The 22,500-nt window shown below is 41.9% G+C and overlaps 1 protein-coding gene across 2 annotated transcripts in view; it reads left to right on the top strand.

Moving 5' to 3' along the window:
• CDKAL1 (CDK5 regulatory subunit associated protein 1 like 1) overlaps positions 1-22,500 on the top strand; it is a 774,423-nt gene that overhangs the window by 591,961 nt on the left and 159,962 nt on the right. The window lies entirely within an intron of this gene.

Raw genomic sequence — 22,500 nt, 5'->3', positions numbered from 1 at the left:
TGTGTATCACATTTCTAGGCATCATTTGATGTCCTTTCTCCAGCAGAATTGTTAGGAGCTCCAAAAATATATGTAGCACTAGTTTAGTGTATGGAAGAAAGATACCTGACGATTTATTTAGTCACCTTGCTGCTTTTTCCTTTTTACAGTAAATTGTAGACAATTATTAATAAGAAAAAACATTTCAGTCATTGTTACAGTGTGAGATGGTTGTTTTAAATTGGACATGTGGACTAATGCTCAGATAAGTTAGAATGATATCTTGAAGAGGTTTGGCTGTGGAAACACAGTACAACAGTGTAATAAATCTGTACGTGCAGTAATGTTTTTGACACATCATGAAACATAAGTAATAACTGCACAGTGTGTGTGTGTGTGTGTGTGTGTGTGTGTTGGGGTTTTGGTTTTTGGCCTGGCATAGGACTGTTAAGGGAGTAAGCAGTCAAAATCTCAAAGTGTCTGATTGGATTTAACTACTTAAACACAGCTGGTTTTTTCATCACGTTTTTTAAAAATAATCCACTGGAACAGAACCAGAGCTGTCATTAAGCTGAGTGTGCTGCCAAAAGTTTGTAGCATGGGAATGAGCAGACTTGAATGCTGACTGATATTTTATATGTTAAAAGAGAGAGAGAAAAATTATTAGAACCAACATGATTCAAGTGGTTTCAAAACAACTGCGGAGATACAGGCAAGGTGCAAAGTTCTCAAGCGATGTGCTACTGCCATTTGACCAGCGCCTGTACTGTCCAAATGCAAGGCAACAACAGGGATATGAAACCCTAAATGGCTTTCATAACTTTTTTGGCTAATTGAGTTTGTTCCTTTAAGGTGTCGTATTACTTATAGTTTCTTTATTGGACATGTTAAGAAAAGACGGCAGGACCTAGAACTGTAGCTACCTGTGTCATCTTCAATAGTGGAAAGCTAAATCTGACGGTTTTGAACCAGGCTTCAGTCATTTTATACTTCCTGCAGTTAGTTTCAGCATTTCCCACTAACAGATGTTTCTCTAATACTCAGAAGATGATTCTGTACTTTCTTTACATACTCTGCTAGGAAATACATTGGATGGCACTCTGGTGTTTGTTTGTTTTTCCTTTATTGCTTTTACTTGGAAGAAAAGATACTCTTAATAGTTATTATTAGGGTTGGACGTTTGGCAAAAATTTGAGGGACAGTTTTTTCCCCCACAGATCAGTTTGAGAAAACCAATTCTAGCTCAGAATTTTTGTGCAAAAACTGCATGGCAGCCATCTTTGATGTCTTTGGCTTATGGAAAGAAAACAGGGAGATGTATGTTTGATTGTGTGTTGCTCTTTACATTTATAATATGTTATATTCATATGTATGCACACAACAGATTGGGGGGATGGACACATCTTGGAAAATATATATTCTGATTCTGCCTCTGGAAGTGGAACAGGGCTCTGCAGTACTGCCAACCTCAAGAGATCAAAAATCATGAGATTGACCCCCAAAATCATGAGGGTTTTTTGTTTTGTTTTTTAAATCAGGTCATGTTTTTAGTGCATCTTTTGTCTCAACTCTCCTCTACTTTTCTGCCAAAGTCTGTGTTAATTTCTGGTTGAAAAATCAGCCTTTAATGCACACAAATATGGACAGCTCTCTCTGGCTGCTGACATGGAGACTCCACTTACCCTTTCCTTGACCCTAAGATAGAGGAACAGCCATTCATTTCTTATTATTGTTTTGATTCTCTCCCCTTCTAGTTTATTTTCTTTGATAAAAGAAAGATGGGATGGTAAATAGCTTGAGAACCACTGACCTACTTAATGTATCATGACTCACACTCACATATAGAATTTATAATTTTTTTAGGGTTGATGAGTTAGAGATATATTTATTTATTTATTTATTTAAATTAAAGAACTTTACATTAATTCCTGCTTTCTGAATTTAGCTGAACAGCATGTGGATGAGTATGTCAGGAGGGGGTCTTAGACAAAAATGAACATTGTACATTGTATGCAACAGCAGAAGAGAAATATGCTTCTGCTTATGTTTATGTAGTACTGCAATAAAAGAACAGATGACATTCACAGGTAAGTATGAAATAACTCATCAATGTTGGCTAATGGGCAGTTGACCAGTAACCAGCCTCCTCGAGGCGCACAGTATTATGTAATGTCTCTTCAATTAAATATTTTTTAAAAAGAAGTGTTGTAAGTACTTGTAATATTCCAAAATTGACAGAGTTTCAATGCAAAAACTTATTCATATAAGTGATAATGTCACAGTAAAAACAATGTGGGCTTGGTTTAGCCTTCTGCCAGAAGCAGGACTTCCCACCCAAACTTTTTGGCTCCCGAGACTGGGCCTCGCACCCCACCCATGCTGGCTCTACTTCTCCCTGCTCCGGACCCTCCCCCCCCCACCGCCGCCACAACCCTTTCTTCTTCTTCAAGTGATTGCTCATATGTATTCCACAATAGGTGTGCATGCTTGCCTCGTGCACCAGTGCCAGAAGTTTTTCCCCTAGCAGTACCCGGAGGGGAGCGCCTCAGCGACCCCTAGAGTGGTGCCTCCATGGCGCGGTATAAGGAGTGCTGCGCGCTCCCCCAACCCTCAGTTCCTTCTTGTCGCCAGTGAAGGTGCTTCGGAACTGCTCTGTTCCAGCTTTGCTGTAGCTCGTCTCCAAAACTGCTTGTTCGTTCAGTGTATGGTACCTATAGTTAGTTAGTTGTTTAGTTAGTTTCATTTTTTTTTAAGTCGTGCGACACTTGTAGGCAATCTATGCCACTGAGTGATCCGCACACGAACTGTCTGCGCTGTTTGGGGGAAACCCATCTCAGCGATTGCTGCAAGATTTGCAAGTCGTTTAAGCCTTGGACCAAGAGAGAAGGGACATTAGGCTCCAGGCTATTCTGATGGAGTCGGCGATGACCTCAGCTCCAGCGCACCGCTCCAAGTTGGCACCAGGCACCACGGTGTCGGTGGGTGGCAACCCTTTGGTGCCATCGACTAGTCGGCACCGCTCCCCGTCCACGGGGCATGCCAAGAAGGCTAGAAAGAGGCCTTCTTTGCCATGGCCCAGAATAAACCCAGGACAGAGACTAGACCAATGTCGGGCAGTCCTCAATGCCCACTGGCCTCTAGGCCTCTGACTCAAGTCGAGCGGAGTAGTCCAGCCCATTCGGAGCAGGCCTCCCCGGAAGTCCGGATGCCCTCCACGCCAGAGGCCCTGCAGGCAGCCCAGGATGCTATGTCCATGCCGGTACCAGGAGCACCACCGATGTCGGCCCCGCGCTCCAGAGGCAAGCTGCCACTGTGATCTCTGCAGTCGCCCCCGGCTCGGTACCGATCTTGGTCGAGGGAACATTCCCGGCACCGTTCTCCGCCCAGCGACCGGTCAGGGTAAAGTCCATGTGCATCGCCCTTGATGCCCCCCAGACTGTCTGGTTGGGTTCAGTCCAACCGAGACTCTCAGCACCGCTCCACCTCGAGGAGCGAACACCGATGGGACTGAGGCAGAAGTTACATCGTCTCAGAGGGGTTTATCACAGCCAGTCATGGCACGGACGTCGATGTCATTCCCGTTCAGCGTCCCGCTCCAGGACCCCACCACGGCACCCTCTCCGGAGCCCTGGGCATCGATTGCCAGCATCTCACTGTCGTGGGTCCGCCCGTCAGAGCCAATTGCGGAGCAACTGCTACCAATGGTACCAGTCCTCCAGCCCGGCCGAACAACTGGCTCTGCTGGTGCCATAGCAGGTGCAGTGGCACCGGGCCCTTTGGCTGGCCCAATGTTACCAATGGGGACCGTGGCCGCCAACACAGCCCCTAGTGGGGGCTCGCTCAGTGGCCGGAGCCTCAGAAGGACCATCGTCCTCCCTCTCCAGACCTCCGAGGAAGGAGTCGGTGGGACGTAACTCACCTCCGAGCCCCCATACACGGTGTTTCTTAAGGATAAGGTCCAGCTCCGCCCACACCCTTTGTTCCTCCCGAAGGTGGTCTCCGTCTATCACATGGGTCAGGACACTTTTCTGCCGGTCCTCTGCCCCAAGCCCCATGCATCCAGTGAGGAGCACCATCTCCACGCTGGATGTGAGATGGGCTCTGTCTTTCTACCTGGAGCGGACTAAGACGTTCAGAAAGTCCTCGCAACTGTTCATCACCTTGGCCGAGCGCATGAAAGGTCGGCCGATCTCCACTCAGCGGCTCTCCAACCGGATCACTTCGTGCATCCGTACCTGTTATGACCTGGCAGGAATCCCTTCGCCACCAATTGTGAAGGCGCACTTGACTAGGGCGCAGGCCTCGTCGGCTGCCTTTTTAGCCCATGTCCCCATTCAGGACATTTGCAAGGCTGCCACGTGGTCTTCAGTTCACACGTTGACCTTGCACTGTGCGGTCGTCTCCCAAATCAGGGATGCCGCCTGGTTCAGCAGGGTACTCTGTTGCGAGAGTCTGTTAACACCTACCCACCTCCAACAGATATAGCTTGGAATTACCTATTGTGGAATACACATGAACAATCACTCGAAGAAGAAAAGACAGTTACTTTTTCCATAACTGTTGTGCTTCGAGATGTGTTGCTCATGTCTATTCCGCATCCCTCCCTCCTTCCCCTGTGTTGGAGTTGTATGATAAGAAGGAACTGAGGGTGGGGGAGCGTGCAACGCCCCTTATACCATGCCATGGAGGCACCACTCCAGGGGTCACTGAGGCGCTCTCCTACAGGTACTGCTAGGGAAAATACTTCCGGCACCAATGCACGTGGCGAGCACGCACACCGATTGTGGAATAGACATGAGCAACACATCTCGAAGAACACCAGTTACAGAAAAGGTAACTGTCTTTTCGTTCCTCCCCACATCCCACTTTATCCTATTCCCCTGAATCTGCCTCCCCACTGCCCTTCCTCCCCATCCACCTTTCAGTGTCTCTTCTGCTCCTCACAATTCCCTGTGTCCTGTCTAGCCTCCTGTGGCAGTCATTTTGCCTGTGACTTGCCTTCAGTCTCAGTGAAAACAGTGGGAGGTAGTAGCTCACTTTATTAAGGGCAGCCTCACTTTCACATGCAACAAGACTGTAGGGACCTGGCAGCCATCTTGCTGGCTTCAGCCCCATTGACAGTAATAGGAGATAATCACCATATTGAATAAGAGAAAATTCATGGGTGGACAGCTTTTTATCATGTTTTCATCAGACACATAAAAAAACACCTCAAAATCTCTACAGTTGCAATAAAATGAGATGAGTTGGCTACACTAGACTGTACCAGTTTTTGAAAGAGGAAATGCAAAACTCATGCATTTTTATTAGCTTTTCCACAGTTACAACAAATTAACAGTATGTAGGATGGAGGAGAAATTTTAAATGATGCTTGTACAAAAATTCAAACTTACAGCCCTCTTCCCTCCTCCCTGCCCAACCCCTTCCACACACAAACAGGCTGAGCCAGTTTTGAGGTTCCAAGGAGTTGGCAGCTGTAAGATGGTAACCAGCTGCCAGATGGTTCTTTTATGAGCCATCAGACTGCTGTCACTCAGCATAACTGTCTCTTAGACAGCCAGAAGCTCTTGTAGTTAGAAGCCAGTATCTTGCAGCTGGCAATGCAAGCAGCTGAGATACCTAGGGGATTTGAAGTAGATCTACATACAGTGTCACCAGTATTGGGCCCTCTTCTGCTTCTGTCAGTGGTCCTCTCATTGCAAATTTCTCTTCTCATCCTTTCACTGTCTGTTGGGATGGAGCAGGTTTTCAAGATGGCAGCCATTTGAAGAATCATCTGAATTTAAATGTAAATATAGGCAGTCTGGAGCAAGAGGAGTGAGTAAGGATATAGGTCCCATATCAGTGAAGCACTTAAGCATATGCTTAACTCCCAAATAAGTCAGTGAGACTTCAGTACATGCCTTAAAGTTAAGCATGTGCATAGTGCTTTGCTGAATAGGATGGAGTGCTGACTTAGGGCCATGACAGTGGTGATTGATGGTTAAGGATATTACAGTGCAGTAGCAAAGTGAATATGTTCTCCATAGTGTACCATAAGCATTATTTAGTGTTATAGTCACTGTTGACTGTTATAGTCACCAAAAATATTACTGTTTTGAAAGATTTTATTGTTTCCAGCAATACTCCCTCTTTCTACTAAAAACAGAAGAATATTTCAAAACTGTACACATTAAGAGCAAACAATATGACAAAGAATATTTTTTTTTACAATTGAAAACCTCAGAATGCAAAGTTACATCTAAAAGCAAGCTGCAAACCAGCCTGAACACAGAAAAACTGCATATAAATTGCATGATGGGAGAAACCTCAAACAGAGCAGAGTATAGATGACTGTGTGAAACTGTTTGGAGTGGAGCTGGACTGCTCTCATGGGAAGAAGAAATAGAAGCCCGTTCCCTGCCTGCTGCATAACCTCCAGCAGTTTTCTATGATTAGCTCATAGAGAACACTCAAACTACAATGCAGAATTAGCCAAAATGGCTTCTGCTGCCCCACTTGACAAACGGGTGAAACTCAGGCAATCAGGGAACCAAAGTCAGCGTCATGTAAGTTGTGACCAGTCACCATCAACCATGTTTAAACTTCAAAGAGGTAATGCAAAAATTTCACACAAACTTTCCTAAAGATTTTACTATCATAAAATGTTCCTAATTTAGTAAATATTTTTGCCAATTCATAAGCAAAGTTTGAAGGAATATTTCACCCAGCTGTTTTTGTTGCTTTTTAAAAAAAAATGTATAAAGATACATCTCATGTATACATAAGTTGAATACATTTTGGTTAAGGATAATAAAAGCTTCCTCTCACAGTTACCCTCCCTGTCAAATCCCACCCTCTTAGAAAAAGCCTGAGTGAATAGATGGGCCTGGCAAAATGCCCTGAAGTTCAACCACCTCAGACTCTGTTGGAAAAAGGGAGGAAGTGAGCCTCCGAATCAAGGGCTCTGAACTTAAGAATGCCCAACCTCCAAGTGAACAGATCTAGGGACTGTAGTAGATGTGTTGTATTCTAAGGCACTGCACAGCTGTTGTTTATCTGGACCAAAATTTTGCCTTAAAAGTAGAATTTTCAGTAAGAGCCACTGACAAGTGTACAGTTATAGTGATTCATAGGAAGATTAGTTTCAAACAAGTAAACTATGATGATGAAATCCTTTCCAGATTTCTCCTGGTTTAGACTGGTGTACTCTCTGGTCCAGCAGTAGAAAGTTGGCCAGAAGGGGATATAACCATGATGGGAATTTATATCTCATTGTGCCAGATTTAGGTGCCATTTCAGCAAAGGCCGTAAGCAAGTGCCTAAATCGAGTTAAAAATCAATGGGACTTAAGCATATGCTTAAGGGCTTTGCTGAATCAGGGTCCTAATAAATCTAGCAAAATGTCTACATGCTTTGGGCATTTAAAAAAAATGTTGTAAATTGTTTTCTAGATCCAAGCAAACTTGTCATGAATTATTGCCTGCAATCTTTTTTTTTTTTTTTTAAGTCAGATAATGAAAATGTGGGTACATAGGACCTGATTCAGCAAAGCACTTACTTACGCATTTAATGTGCGTCCTTATTCAAAAGAGCACTTAAGCAAGCATAGCCATGTGCTTAAATGACGTGAAGAATAGAGGTTGACCTAACCATGTCCTTAAATGCTTTGCTGAATTGTTGCCCATGTTATTGCTGTGCATACTGAGTTTACTGTCACTGCTTAATAAATAAAATAACTATCAGCAATAAGCATCATAACTGTATGACAATGGTCCAAATTTTATTTACTTTTTAAGTAACATTTCATGTGCGTCATTAAATTGCATTAAGTAAGTATGGGTTAAATCTTGTCATAGACCTGTCAGCCTGCTTACACTCTCTAGGGGCTTTTCAGCATAAAAAAACACCAAAGGAACATACAAGGTTCCTACTTAAGGATTAACCTAAACCAGAGCACCCGTAAGAAAACAAGTACCTGCAAGAGAACTGCTCTGTTGTTAGAAATTCAAATAGGATGAGTTAAGACTTAGGCACTACAAAATGATTCCATTTGTTTACACAAGCTCTGTGTCATGAGGAGGACAAGTGAAACAGTTAAGCTGCAAGCTGAGGAATTTATAATTGTAAAGAACAGTGTTAATGGTCTCAGGGAGAAGTTAAGGGCAAGGCTGTCAGTCATAGTTGAATGTACCACTATACCCAGATCCGCTGAGCCTGAGATCCCTTTGGTGGGAAAGTTTCATCATATGACAAAATGTAGAAAGAAAAAAATAGTCTTTTTCTGTAGAAATTATCTGAATGTATAAGCATGCTGATTTTGGGTTTATCATAACTCTGGTTTTCTTAATATGCCTCAGTTCCCCTTCCTCTTGATATAGATTTAGAGATCTCTTCAGTCAGCTAATTTATACACTGTTTTAATTGCTGTCTATGGTAACTTGTTCCACATGTTTTATTACCCTTTGTGTGAACTAGTTTTGCCATATTTATAACGTTTCTCATTTCATAATTCTCAGCTTGTTCCCTAGGTTAAGACTTTTAAAAATAAAAAGGGATCTTTGGGAGAAGCGAGTAGCAGCCAGAAGAGAGACCCGGGGAATGAGCCTCCCCAGTGGTTGATCAGTCAGTCAATCTGTCTTTGTCTGTTTCTTTCATGGGATCTGGTGACATTTCACCTCAGGCTGTCTCTCTAAACTCTAGAAGAGCTTCACTCTCACAGTCAGCAGAGATGTTTTTTCTAGTCACTAGCAAAAGGTGACCCTTAAACTTAACTAAATCTGATCTCTGCTGTCAGCAAACAGAAAAGCCTTGTTTATAGGCTGCCAAAAAGAACAATCAACAAAGCATTGCTTAAAGGGGAGTCTCTGATTTTAGGGAGAAAGTGCTGCCTCACAGGCAAAATAATATGGAGATGGAAAAAAATACACTCTCTACTAAAGTGATTTAAAGCAGAAATGAAATAAATAGATCTCTAAAATCTGAACTGGAGACTTCCTTCAAGGACTTAGGGTTGGTCTATACTAGAAAGTTTTACTGGCATAGGTTAGGAGTGTGTGTGTGGGGGGGGGGGGGGAGGAATCACACCCTGACTGACATTACTATGCCAGCAAAAGCCCTAGTGTAGATACAGTTATGCCAGGAAAAAAGCCCTTTTGCTGGAATAACATATTTCACTCAAGGAACTGGTATAAGCTATACTTGAAAAAGAACTGTTTTGGTGCCATGAGCTGCACCTCTATTAAGGGTGTATAATTCTAGGAGTATGTCTATACTGACAAACCTTTTTAAATGTACACAAGGCCTTGAAAAGAGACATGCAAGAACTGTCTGACCAGGAAACTGAAATAGAATCTGGTCAGATATCATTTTTGTAACAGAGAAAAGTTTTGAAACCGTTGAAAATTGGAAACAGTACCTAGAACTAAATATTGATGATTTAAAGAGAAAAAAGAACAAGAAAACAAATTAAGGATCAAAAGAGTCCCAGAGAACAAAGATGGAGAATCTAAAATAATCTGTAGAAACCCTATATAGAGAGAGAAGAAAGGATGAGAATTCTCTTATACTAATCGATAGAGCTCACAAAACTCTACCTCCACTGAAGATTGTCAGAAACAGAGTGGACCCATTTCACTGTCCAGGGGCAAAAATATAACATTTTATCAGGACCTCTCTTACCTCACCTTGAAGAAAAGGAAGGAACTAAGTTAGGACTCTAGGGCTACTATAGGAAATCATTGGGGAGAGGGGGCTTCCCCTTTATGCCATGCTTTATTTCTACAAAAACACAGCATTTTCTTATGTAGCATCAAGGAGACAGAGATCTCTGAAGGACCTGAGGATAGAATCTGATCAGGAAGATTTGGAAGAAAATAGCCATGGTCAGAGATGGAAGCCTAAGAGCACATGGAACCTGGTAAAACTGAGGCTTACCTGAATAAATAGAGAGTGCATCCAAAAGAAATCCTACAGCAAAGACCTTTCTGTTATATATGTCAGTGTAAAAGGGTTGGCACCCACATCTCACGAGTGCCCCCTTCTGGCTGGGTGTGTCTGCGGTCTTTAGTTCTGGTGACCCCTTTTGGTGGTTCTCAGGCCAGTTTGTCAGTGACACAGCATTCCAGCCGCATCACTCTATCTGTATGTTAACCCACACAACCCCCTTCCGGGGTATACAGTCCACTGGGGCCTGTCTCTCTCTAGCCTCCCCTGGGCTTTAGTCTTTAAGTAATCCAGCTCTGGTATGAGGTTGAATTCCCAGGGCTTCCTCCCTAGAGACACTATCTTCCTACAGCCATTCCCAGGCTCAGTCCCTACTCAGTCTCAGTAACCAGCCAGGAGCTCCCTCAGTGCTCCCCCAGTCACTGCTAGCAAACCATCTGTAGCCCTGCTGCTCTTCCAGGTAGCCAGGCCTGCAGTCCTTTCTTCTCCTGCTCCAAACACCAACTGACTAGTCCTCTGCAGCTCCTTTTATATGGCCCTTCTGTGCCCTGATTGGCTGCTTTCCCAGCAGCCACTCTAGCCTGCTTGCAGGACCTCTCCACTGCTCCTTCCCTGGGATGGGTGTGGCAGAACCCTGAGGCCTTCAGCAGGGGGCCTTTGAGCCTAGTCCACCCCATCACAGTCAGATTATAAATCAGAAAAGCGTGTTGTAAGGTGTGGAAGGAGGTAGAGGAATCCATTTCTATGTTGTCTTTGATTTGTTTATTTATGACTAAATAAATAAAGCAGATTGAGTTGCTTTCCTTTTTTTGTGGCAGGAAGGGACCCCTCAACTAATAGCTGGAGAGAGGGATAGGAAGGTGAGGGAGATGGATAAAAGGAAAACAGAAAGGACAAATCAGAGACAGTACCCCTTAGCCCTAAGTGGAGGAATACAATATGTAGAAAGAAAAGACAGCTTAATTTTAAAAATAGTTGAGAAGGTATAAATCCTACCAATCGTAAATAGATTTTTTTAAGATTGTAGTCGAACATGGGTTTTAATCTTGCAGAGAAGATGGGTGGGTAATTTATCCCTGTGAGGGTTTTTTCTTCTTTTTAACTTTCTGTTCCTCATTTTCTCTCCTTTTGTGGATGCTAACTGAGGTCTATTAATTTGGTCTGATTGTTCCCGGTAATTGGTAACATTTTAAATTGGACAAGCAGCGAGGGATGTAGTCCTGGAAGCCAAATAATTATCTGTTCACAGGATCTATAATGGATATATAATATTATCTTAAAATTTCTGGTTGTGCGCAAGCTAGTACTACAAATGTAGCATAAAAGGTTGTTTGGGTCACCCAACTGTATGCTTACATTTCATTATGTTGTGAGAATTTTTTTTATAAAGCGGAACCTTAGTTTGGAATATGCAGGCTTTCAAAAGTTTGTTTTATGAGAAAATATCACATTCCCATAATAGATTATTGGAAACTTAACTCCACATTAATGAAGTTTGCTTGTGACTATGGTAGAATAGATTGTTCAAAAAGCTGATGAGAAATTTGATAGACCCCATTGCTATAGAGCTAAGCAAAGCTGCTCACCTATAATGAATGAGGAGTTTCATTTCCCACTCATCTCTACTGACTCTGAACTTCTTTTCTCCATTCCCTTTTCCCTCCAAGTCTGATATTCTTTGGCTGCGACTAGCACTCAAATCTGTTAATTTTATCAGCTTGGATAGGTTACAAACTGCCGGTTCGGACTCCAAGAAAAATATATCACTGTTGCCGCATTAGACTTAAATTTGGCAAAAATTTCTTTACATGTTTCACTGCCCAAGAATGGTTGGTTTTCAGCACAACTTAAAAAAATAAATAAAAGGGAAATTTCTTTTCTTGCTGTATAAAATGGTTATTCAGTGAGTTGCATTATATTTACTAAAAATCGATACAATATTCAAAAATGTTTGCATTGAGTGGTAAATAACATTCTTCTGTTTGCTCATTCGCTCTTGTGCTGTCTCGCTCTTTCTGCACCACAATCTAGTGCAGTGCAAGGCATCCAGCTGGTTACTGCTTTTACATATATTAATCAGCTTTATTTAATGTGTTACTCTTGTTCCCTGCTGATTATAAATAGAGGTCATGTTCTATGGTGTTAAATCCCTGTTAATTAATCTTTTTTTCTTCTTGTCTTCCAAATACTGGAACAAAGCCATCTATGGGTATTTAGAAAAATACGTTGCCTGAGAAAGTTAAAGTGTGGTCCTAGTCTGAAAAGTGACTTTGTAAAAATGGCATCATGGTGCTCTATATATATCGATTTTCAGTGACCTTTAGATTAGCTGCTCTTGGGGAGGAGGAAAGGAGTATGAGGTTGGTGTGTTTTGGGTTTTGCTTTTTCTTGTTTGTTTTTTTTGGAATTGGAAGTCCAGCAAAGCTCAATCTGGGATCTGAAAGTCAAGATGGAGTCTTTCTGGCTAACTTATCACCAACAGAATAGATTTTGCCATCAGAATTTTAGCTAACAATTCTCTTGATCATGCACAAGATGGAATAGAATGTCTCACTGCCTCAGAACTTGACAAGTCCTGCAATGCTAAAAAGAATAAAAAGTGGTAGCAGGTTCATATAGTTAAGGGGCCATTTTTATATAATAATTTTCAGAGTAGAACTGCGCTTTAAAGTATGAGGCAAGAACTTTTCTTTCTCGAGTAGTGCCCTGATCCTACATGTCTTATACATTCAGAACTCCTAGTGCAGTGGTCCCCAGACTTTTCAGTGTCCCCTTCCCCCCCCCTCCTCCCCCCTTACCCCTCTCCCCTGAGCTGGGAGCAGGGATGTGGCTTGGGGAGTGGGGACGTGGACAGGAGCAAGGGGACCGAGGCTGGGGCCAGTAGCCCAGGCCCCAGCCACACCCTCCTGAATGTTCCTCCGGGTCCTCCTGGTGGGGGATGCCCCACAGTTTGGGATCCTCTCTCCTAGTGGCTTCACTTGAGGAAGTCCTGCAGCCTCAGGATCTGAGATTGTAACTCTACTGAAGGCAAGTCAGTTTCAGGTGAAAGTGGGTACATTTTGGTTGGTTTCTTCTTTATTTCCTGAAGGATAATGTTATTTGGCTGGATGTCAGCATGTAATCCGTTCAGGTTATGTAATTATTTTAATCCTATGCTGCCCGTGCAGTTAATAGGAATAGAATATGAGTTGGAGGTGATGATTCAGCTGTGGATCAATTTACAGAATATGGAAGGATATGAACACACCAGTCGTTTTTTCCTCCCACCACAAGGAAAGACTTTAGGGATAAATGTCACTTCTAATTTTGCATTTTATTTCTGTTGCCTGAGTGTGTGTCTCATTTTTAGTTTTGTAGCCTACACAAATTCAGTGCCGATTGTATTTTCACATTTTCACTTCAGATGCCCATGAGGCATAGCTGCCTTGTGCCTGCTACAGCACAACACTCGGGGCCAGAGGGTGGGGTCTGTCCTTTTCTTCACACAGACTAAATTAGAAATTACATAGCAGTGTAGCGTCAGTTTCACAATACATTCTTCAGCTCTCCTACTGACATGCAAGGGTGATTTTAGGGATTTTTTTTTTCAGGATGAATTTTAACTGGAAGACTTTTGAGATAGAATGTAAAAGGTTTTTTTTCCCCCCAATAGCACTTTACTACTAAATATTCCATTTTATACATTCACCGAGTGTTAATTAGCTTTTAGCATTAAAAATAAAAAGGCAACAGCCACTAATTTTCTCACTCTGACTGCTCCTTTTAGAGGTCAGTTATTTCCAACCATCTGTGCCAGAGAAAGGCAGTATGGATTTGACATGTATACCTTTCCTAAGAATGGGGATTGGTGCTGGGAAAAGACAAAGATTGACCAAGGACATTCAGCAGATGTTCATATTACAGTGCCACTCATAGTGTACATTCATACCCTCTCCTTTCTCTCTACTGGTTGGAGCTCCAAAATAAGATCTTATAACTAGTACTGCGCTTTTTAAAAATTCTTCTATATGTTCATTGCATATGTAATGGGAACTACAAATGTGAATCGTGTTTCCACCTTGTCCTCATCCATCCAGTGCTTTGATCTTAGTAATGGCTTCACATGAACACTTAAGCACTGCTGCACGTAAAAAGCATATTGACCTTTTGAAAGGAAACAGAGGTTTAAAAGGGTTACATAACTTACTCTCTTAACAGACAAAATGTCAGCAGGAGATTCAGGTGTTCTGGGTATTTTATACACATACTGCTGATTCGTTGAAGTTCTGCCCCTTAAAAAGTACTTTAAGCATTTTTCTTCTCCATTTATTAGTTTGGCCGCCAGTTTTGAAAGCAAGTGAAAATTGCATTCATGAGGTTAAGAAACAACTTAATTTAAAACTGTTGAAAGTAGATCTAATTTCAAACAGGTCAGCAAACCATGTTAGGAGCAAATTAGGGTGTTCCTTCCTTAATTCTAATACACCCTGAAGTCATTTGATGAAATGATCAATAGACAGCTAACTGATATTGTAATACTCTGTTTTTTATAACACTGTTGACTCTTGTTGCCTGTTTTTGAAAGGTAACAATGAGAATTATAAATGCAACACTGCATTTATACTTTTTAATTAATATGTATATTATTCTTGTAAATCCGATATAATTTTGCTAGGACAAATCTATTGAAGTAGTTCTGAGCTAAGATTATAATTACCTTAGTTTTATAGGGATTCTTTATACTTTGGGCTTCATAATTTTTCTTGTTACAGTTATGAAACAATTTAGCTCTTACATGCTAAATGATGTTCCCATAATACTTTACTGTGGCTGTGGCTCTTTGATGGTGACTTATCCAAATAGTGTGATCTGATTGTTGGATATTAGTTTTTGTTTTAACTGCATCATTAATTTTACCATGACTTTCATATCCTAATTATTTCACATGGTGTATTAATTTACATAGCCCAAAGGGCTTCACAGTGACAATGACATTTTCAAAACAGCATCCTTTCTTTCACATTCTCTCCATCATTATACTGTATCTTCATACTTAATTCATTGAATGGTCGCCTTATCCCCATAATGAGTAATCAAACGGTCACATCATTGTATCCTTGTAAGTCAAGATAGAAAAGCAGGTTAACCCAAAAGGTTAGCCCTAACTGAGAACAGTAACAGAGAATTCAGCTCTGTCCAATGCAATTTCAGAAGCATAAAGTTCCTCTTCAAGTCTTTTGGTTTGGGTGGTCTGGGTATGGGTTTTGAATTTTGTTACCAGCAGCTTTAGACAGGAAATCTTTCGTTGTGCCAGGGATGAGAAGAAAAGAGCCTATTCAGTAGACGATAGAGATGGATTTCTAAACAACAATAGTATTTGCTTTAGTTGAGTGATTATGTACCTTATAGTTCCATGTTATCAAAATGCCATCCTTTGAGGTGGCTCTCTGAAAACTAGAGTCTTAATTCTGTTGTCTGAGACATACACTCCTAAATGCAGTGGTAACATTCAAAAAACTAGATATGGCCTAATAATTGAACATATTAGTTATCTATTAATATTAGCCTTTTCCAAAGTAATGAAGCAAACTTACTGAACCAGGACTCACATCAAGAGATTATTTTTACATATAGTAACCATGTATACTTGCTGTATATAATGTAATATTAGGCAACATCCTCTATCATGTATTTAAACAGATCAAACCATTGCTATTTCAGGTGAATCAGAAGCATAAAAAGACTTGTTTGCCTTCTTAAAACCAAACAATCTCTCCCTAAACCTGAGATCTCTTGAAAGTATTTCTCTCAAATTACAGAATGAGAGAATTACTTTTAAAACTTGTGTTTTATCTCTGAGAACCTAGGGTGCTCATGAGGCCTGACTCTTGGATTTATTTGATTTCATATTCAATTCTCCTCTCTACTTGCTTCCAACAAAAACTGTTCCTGTGCATTTTTTATGGAGACCTATAAAAGAAAAGAGACATTTTGGTATGTTTTTAAACACCTAATCAAAGACAGAACACTTTTACTTGGGATTAATGTGCAATACACCAATCTTGATTTCTTACTCCTAACTTTTCCTCATTGAGTGTCGGTAAATGCCTCATGTGGCAGGATTTCTTTCCCCCTGATTCACTCCTTCAGGTGCTAAAACACTGCATAGAGACGCAGAAATATTTTTGCTGACACACACTGATGCCCGGCCATGTGACTCCCATTAGCTCCAATCCAAGAGTATAACTGGAGTTGAAGTGACCCTCTAAGCAGAAGGAATTGGAGGAGGAAGAGGGGAGTCCTGCACTGAAAACTCTAGGAACAGTCAAGCTTCAGAGAAAACTTAGGCTGAGACTTGCTGCGTGGTGGTGGTGGTTGTTAACAATAAGGGGGTGTATTTGGACCATATCAAGTGTGCAGATACACTGAAGCACAGTGGGAACTCCCATCTTCTTACTGGGTCTTTTAGATAATTGTACCATGGTTGATCTTTCATCACAAAGGATCTTAAAGCACTTTATAACTTATCATACAGTTAGAGCTTGCGATACCTTCTGGGATCAGTTCAAAACAGATTCTCAGGTTTTTATGTCATAACCGATGTGTAGGCCCCGATCTTCAAAAGGGGTTGGCTCAAAATTAACGTGGTTTTCCTGTGTTTGAATATTGGACTTCTCTAAGATTCCATTCTATTCTAAGTCAACAGACAAGCTCTGAGTCCAGTGTATTCATGCTTCTTTGCTTTGGTTCACTGGAAATGGGACTAAGTCTCAGTTTTGATCAACAACAGAACTATGACCTTGGGAAAATACATTTTTCCATATAAAAGTAAATATAAAATGTGAGTCAAAATACAAAATCAGACAATTTCCAGTAACAGGGAATTACAGAGGGTATTATTGTATTAAGCTGTAGCCTGACAGAGTCCGATAGACGCTTGGGCTAAGAGAAAAGGCTTTTGTGTGTGTTTTTTGCTAGAGCATGAGAGCGCAACCAAAATGCAGCTCCTCTGTCTGAGAAACCAAGTGAAAATGGCTTATACCAGACTGACCCACCCAAGGACGTGGTGAACAGCAAACAACAGGAATATAAAAGGTTATATCATTTGACTTGCTTTATGAGCTCAGTGTAAACAAACTCAGCTCCTTGAACCATAGTCTTGAGTAGTTCACAGATAGAGTAAAAAAGTTTTGCTGAATACTTTGTAGTCAAAAAATGTTCTAAGAAATCAGTGCTTTTAAGAAAACACATGTCAATCTCAAACTGCAGTACTGAGTACTTTTGGAATTACCCACAACTCTATATACTGCATTACAATACAATATATATTAGTAAAAATTAGGGCTGTCAAGCAATTAAAAAAATTAATCGCGCAATTAATCGCACTGTTTATAATAGAATACCATTTATTTAAATATTTTGGATGTTTTCTACATTTTCAACTATATTTATTTCAATTACAACACAGTGTAATTGTAAAAAAAACAAAGTATACAGTGCTCACTTTTTATTTATTTTTGATTACAAGTATTTGCACTTAAAAAAACAAAAGAAATAGTATTTTTCAATTCACCTAATACAAGTACTGTAGTGCAATCTCTTTATCATGAAAGTTGAACTTACAAATGTAGAATTATGTACAAAAAAACTGCATTCAAAAATAAAACAATGTAAAGTCTACTCAGTCCTACTTGTTGTTCAGCCAATCGCTCAGACACATAAGTTGGTTTACTTTTGCGGGAGATAATGCTGCCCGCTTCTTGTTTACAATGTCATCTGAAAGTGAGAACAGGCATTCTCATGGCACTGTTGTAGTCAGCGTTGCAAAATATTGGTGTGTCAGATGTGCTAAAGATTCATATGTCCCTTCATGCTTCAGCCACCATTCCAGAGGACATGCGTCCAGGCTGACGACGGATTCTGCTCGATAACAATCCAAAGTAGTGTGGACCGACACTTGTTCATTTTCATTATCTGAGTCATATGCCACCAGCAGATGATTGATTTTGATGGTTTGGGTTCTGTAGTTTCCGCACTGGAGTGTTGCTCTTTTAAGACTTCTGAAAGCATGCTCCATGCCTCATCCCTCTCAGATTTTGGAAGGCACTTCAGATTCTTAAACCTTGTGTAGAGTGCTGTAGCTACCAGGAAGAGACACTTCTCTAATGGTCTCGGTGCCTCTCAAGGCATCCTCATCAGTACCAACTACTTTAGCAAGAAGGGACTTTTCAGAACAACATATATTCTCAGTACCAAAAATGGAATGGTGCCCTGTCCTTCAAACCTCCCCTCAGTACACAGAAGTTCAGATTCTCCCAGGACTTGCTTGTTTTGGAGGAATCAGTGACTCCCATTTTAGTGGTTACCAAAAGGTTATCAGTATCAAGACAGGCACAGTCTCAGAGATGGGATATTTCCCTGGTACTGCTTGATTCTCCAACACCTTCAGAGAGTTCTGGGGCTCCGTCTCTTCCAATTTGAATGTCTCAAGCTAAGAGTCCCCTTCTTCAGACAAGGGATTTCCCAACTAAGACTTTTGAAAAGAGGGGAGAGTTACACCAAAGATGAGCCTGTGTTCCCCCGAACTGGTTTGCACGCCAGTGGATGCCACCCCCGCTGACTTTCGGACTCCCCCAGTGGCCATACTGGGATCCTTGGGTTGCATATCGACAGCAACTTTCCCATACTCCTAGTCTTTCTTCTGGGGAGTACACAGGAAGATGCTCCCATACTCAAACTATCCCTCCTCCTCCTCTACCTCAGGCATGAGAATCCTTTGAGGAGTAGAAGGCCAGGAAGATAAAGAGGCTACTCTTGAAACAAATATTTCTTCGTCTTCCCCATATGGATCAGTTATGCCTCCCCTGCCATCTATGGTAGATGACCTCAGATATTTCCAGGAATTAATGAAGCACATTGCAGATTCCCTTGGAAGAGGTCAGGGAGTTGCAACATAAATTCCTCAATATCCATCAGTGGACTCCCTCTACCTGAGTTACCCTGCATATTAATAAGCCCCTGTTGGATCCTGCCAAATCCATCTGGCAGACCCCTGCGATGATACCCACCAACGTGTAAAAGGTCCTGGCTAAGGACCCTAAAGTTTTGTTCACCCATCCAGCACCGAACGCCCTGTTTATGAAGGCAGTGAATGAGTGTGGCAGACAACACCATATGAAGGCAAGACCGTATGTTAAAAACCAAAAATGCCTTGATCTGTTCGGCAGAAAAACCTATTCATCTGTGACTCTTTACTTTAGGATCTTGAACTATTGAGCTGTCATGGCAAACTACAATCATTCAAATTATGCCAAATTTACCACCTTTATTGAGCATCTGCTGACTGATCAGTGTGACCAGTTTCAGGCTATTATTAACAAGGGTCAATTGTTAGAACATCTCTGTAGGCCTCGTTGGATGCAGCTGACACTGTCACTTGATCTGTCTCTACAGTAGTGGTCATGCTGAGGGCATCCTGGCCCCAGCTGTCTGGATTCCTAAGGGAGGTCCAAAACACGGTTGAGGACCTTCCCTTCAATGGCCTCAGGCTATTCGCTGAATCCGTTGCTGAATCCTTGCGTGCCCTTAAGGATTCCAGAGCCACGTTGAGATCCCTGGGGATTTACACACCTATAAACAAACGAAAGTTTAGTAGATCCCAAACAGCTCAAAAATCCCACCCCACTTAATTCTCAGGATTCCAGAGACCTTACTAACCACCCAGGAAGAAGTCAGGGTTCTGGGAGACGAGACCACCTGCTTCCTCTGCATCTACTACTGAGCCCTTCTCATCTAAGTATCAGTTTAGATGGGCTGGTCGAGGGCATGGAACAACTCCATGAAAACAAGCTGCATCTACACCAGGGGTCTGCAACCTTTCAGAAGTGGTGTGCCAAGTCTTCATTTATTCACTCAGATTTAAGGTTCCGCGTGCCAGTAATACATTTTAACCTTTTTAGAAGGTCTCTTTCTATATGTCTATAATATATAACTAAACTATTGTTGTATGTCAAGTAAATAAGGTTTTAAAAATGTTTAAGAAGCTTCATTTAAAATTAAATTAAAATGCAGAGCTCCCTGGACCAGTGGCCAGGACCTGGGCAGTGTGAGTGCCACTGAAAATCAGCTCGCGTGCCGCCTTTGGCACAAGTGCCATAGGTTGCCTACCCCGATCTACACCATTCTACCCACCTTCCACCTTTTGGAGACCTTCTCTCCCACTTTCTATCTGCTTGGGAAATAATCACATCAAACAAATGGATGTTGGTGGTTATGAGATTGGAGTACACTATCCATTTTACATCGGTCCCATATACCCACCCACCCCTTTTCCTGTCCCTTTTCAGGTACCCCTCTCATGAGTACCTCTTAATGCAAGAAATTGACTCGCTTGTGCCAATAGGTGCTGTAGAACCAGGTCTAGTTCAGCATAGAGGGAGGGGTTTTTATTCCAGCTACTTTCTTGTCCTGAAGAACAACGAAGTGGTGGAGATCTGAGACTCCTAAACAATTTGTTGAAGTCACAAAAATTCAGGATGGTGTCTCTTTCAGCTATAATTCCATCATTAGAAGCAGAGGATTAGTTTTTGGCACTTGATCTTCACGATGCCTATTATCATATTTCAATTAATTCATCTCATAAACAGTCCCTTCCTTTTTAAGTAGGTCAGGATCACTTCCAGTATCTAGTGCTCCAAGAGTGTTCTCAGAAGTGCTGGAGCAGCTTACCTTTGACATCTGGGGATAATCGTTTTTTCATACCTCAGCAACTGCCTTCTCAACAGCCAGTCCTATAATGTGGTTTTCTTTGCCATAAAGATAACGAGATCTCTGTTCTGCGAGCTGTTTGCAGCCCAACATTAAAGAAATCCACTTTGAGCCTGGTATGAAGAATAGAGTTAATATTAATGCTATATCAGACAGGGCTTATCTTCCCTCCAACAGATGCTTAATGTTAGCAAATCTCATCAAAGATTTAAATCAGCCCACAAACATCAGTAAGTTGTCTTCATTTACTCAGACACATGGCAGCCTGCACCTTTGTGGCACTATATGCCAGGCCAGGGATGGGCAAACTTTTTGGCCTGAGGGCCACATCTGGGTATGGAAATTGTATGGCGGGCCATGAATACTCACAAAATTGGGGGTTGGGATATGGGAGGGCTCCGGCTGGGGGTACGGCTCTGAGGTGGGGCTGGGGATAAGGGGTTTGGAGGGCGGGAGAGGTATCAGGGCTGGCGCAGGGGAGTTGGGGCACGAGAGGGGGCCGGGGGGCAGGCTCCGGGCAGTGCTTACCTCAGGCAGCTCCCAAAAACAGCAGCATGTCCCCACTCCAGCTCCTACGCGAAGGTGCGGCCAAGCATCTCTGCGCGCTTCCCTGTCCACAGGCGCTGCCCCTGCAGCTCCCATTGGCTGTGGTTCAATGTTCATAGTCCCAACATGGTCCAGACAAATATGGTATCCGTACCTGATTCACATAGCTGTTTGTCAGGCATTCAGCTTTCCGTTCATTCCTCATTTTCTTTGCCAAGATACCATTTGAACTTTTCACTCCAACCCAAAGATTCTTTGTCTCACACTTGACTCCTTGATGGTTCATAGGACTAGCATTTATTCGTTCTAAGGAGCTACATCAGGATTACTGAACAATAAGAAAGAGTCCATGAGATAAACTTTCCTTCACAAGTGGAAAAGGTTACGCCTTTGGTGTGTCCAGAGAAATGTTCACCTGCTCACTCTTCCCTCTTGCTTGTCCTTGATTAGCTCCTGGAACTAAAAAAACTCGGATTGTCTATAAGCTCAATCAGTGTTCACCTGGTGTTTGTAACAGCCTTTCATTCTCAGTCTTCATCTTACAACTGTAAGGGTTCTCAGAGGATTGGGGAACGTTTTCCCCCAAGTTAAGGAACCCATTCCTATCTAGGATTTGTATTTAGTATTTAGATGCCTTATGGTGTGTCCCTCCCCCCACACTCCTTTTAAGTCAACGGCCACCTTTTCCCTCATAAATTTATCTCGGAAGACAGTCGTTTTGGTAACTAGCACCTCTGCTCACAGGGTGGGGAAATAGAGATTCTAATGGCAGACCCTCCATTTACAGTATTTTTCAAGGAGAATGTCTCATTATTCTCATACCCTACATTTTTGTCAAAGATGTCCAAGTTTCACATCAGCCAGGTTATCCATCTTCATTTTTTCCCCCAAAGCCACATCAGTCCATAGAGGAACCCATTTTACAGACTGTGAATGTTAGGAAGGTGTTAGCCTTTTATTTGGACAGAATTAAGTCTTAGGAAATCACCCAGCTGGTTCATGACTGTTGCAGATAGGTGTAAAGGTTCAGTGATTTCCATCCAAAGACTTTCCAGGTAGATTTCTGATTGTGTTATATTGTGTATGAAACTGCAGACATACAGCCTCCTTCTAGGATGTTGGCCCATTCCACAAGATCTACATCTGTGGCATTACTCAAGAATGTTCCTATTGTAGAAATTTGTAAGGCTCTCACTCAGACTTCCATACATAATTTTCCAAGCACAATGTAGCAATCCAGTCTTGTAGTTCAGATGCTGCCATTGGAAATGCAGTATTCTCTTCAGTCTCGGACTTGCTCCGAAG

Source organism: Malaclemys terrapin, chromosome 2 (genome assembly GCF_027887155.1).
Source record: "Malaclemys terrapin pileata isolate rMalTer1 chromosome 2, rMalTer1.hap1, whole genome shotgun sequence".
NCBI lineage: Eukaryota > Metazoa > Chordata > Testudines > Emydidae > Malaclemys > Malaclemys terrapin.
This window is presented reverse-complemented; position numbering and strand designations above follow the sequence as displayed.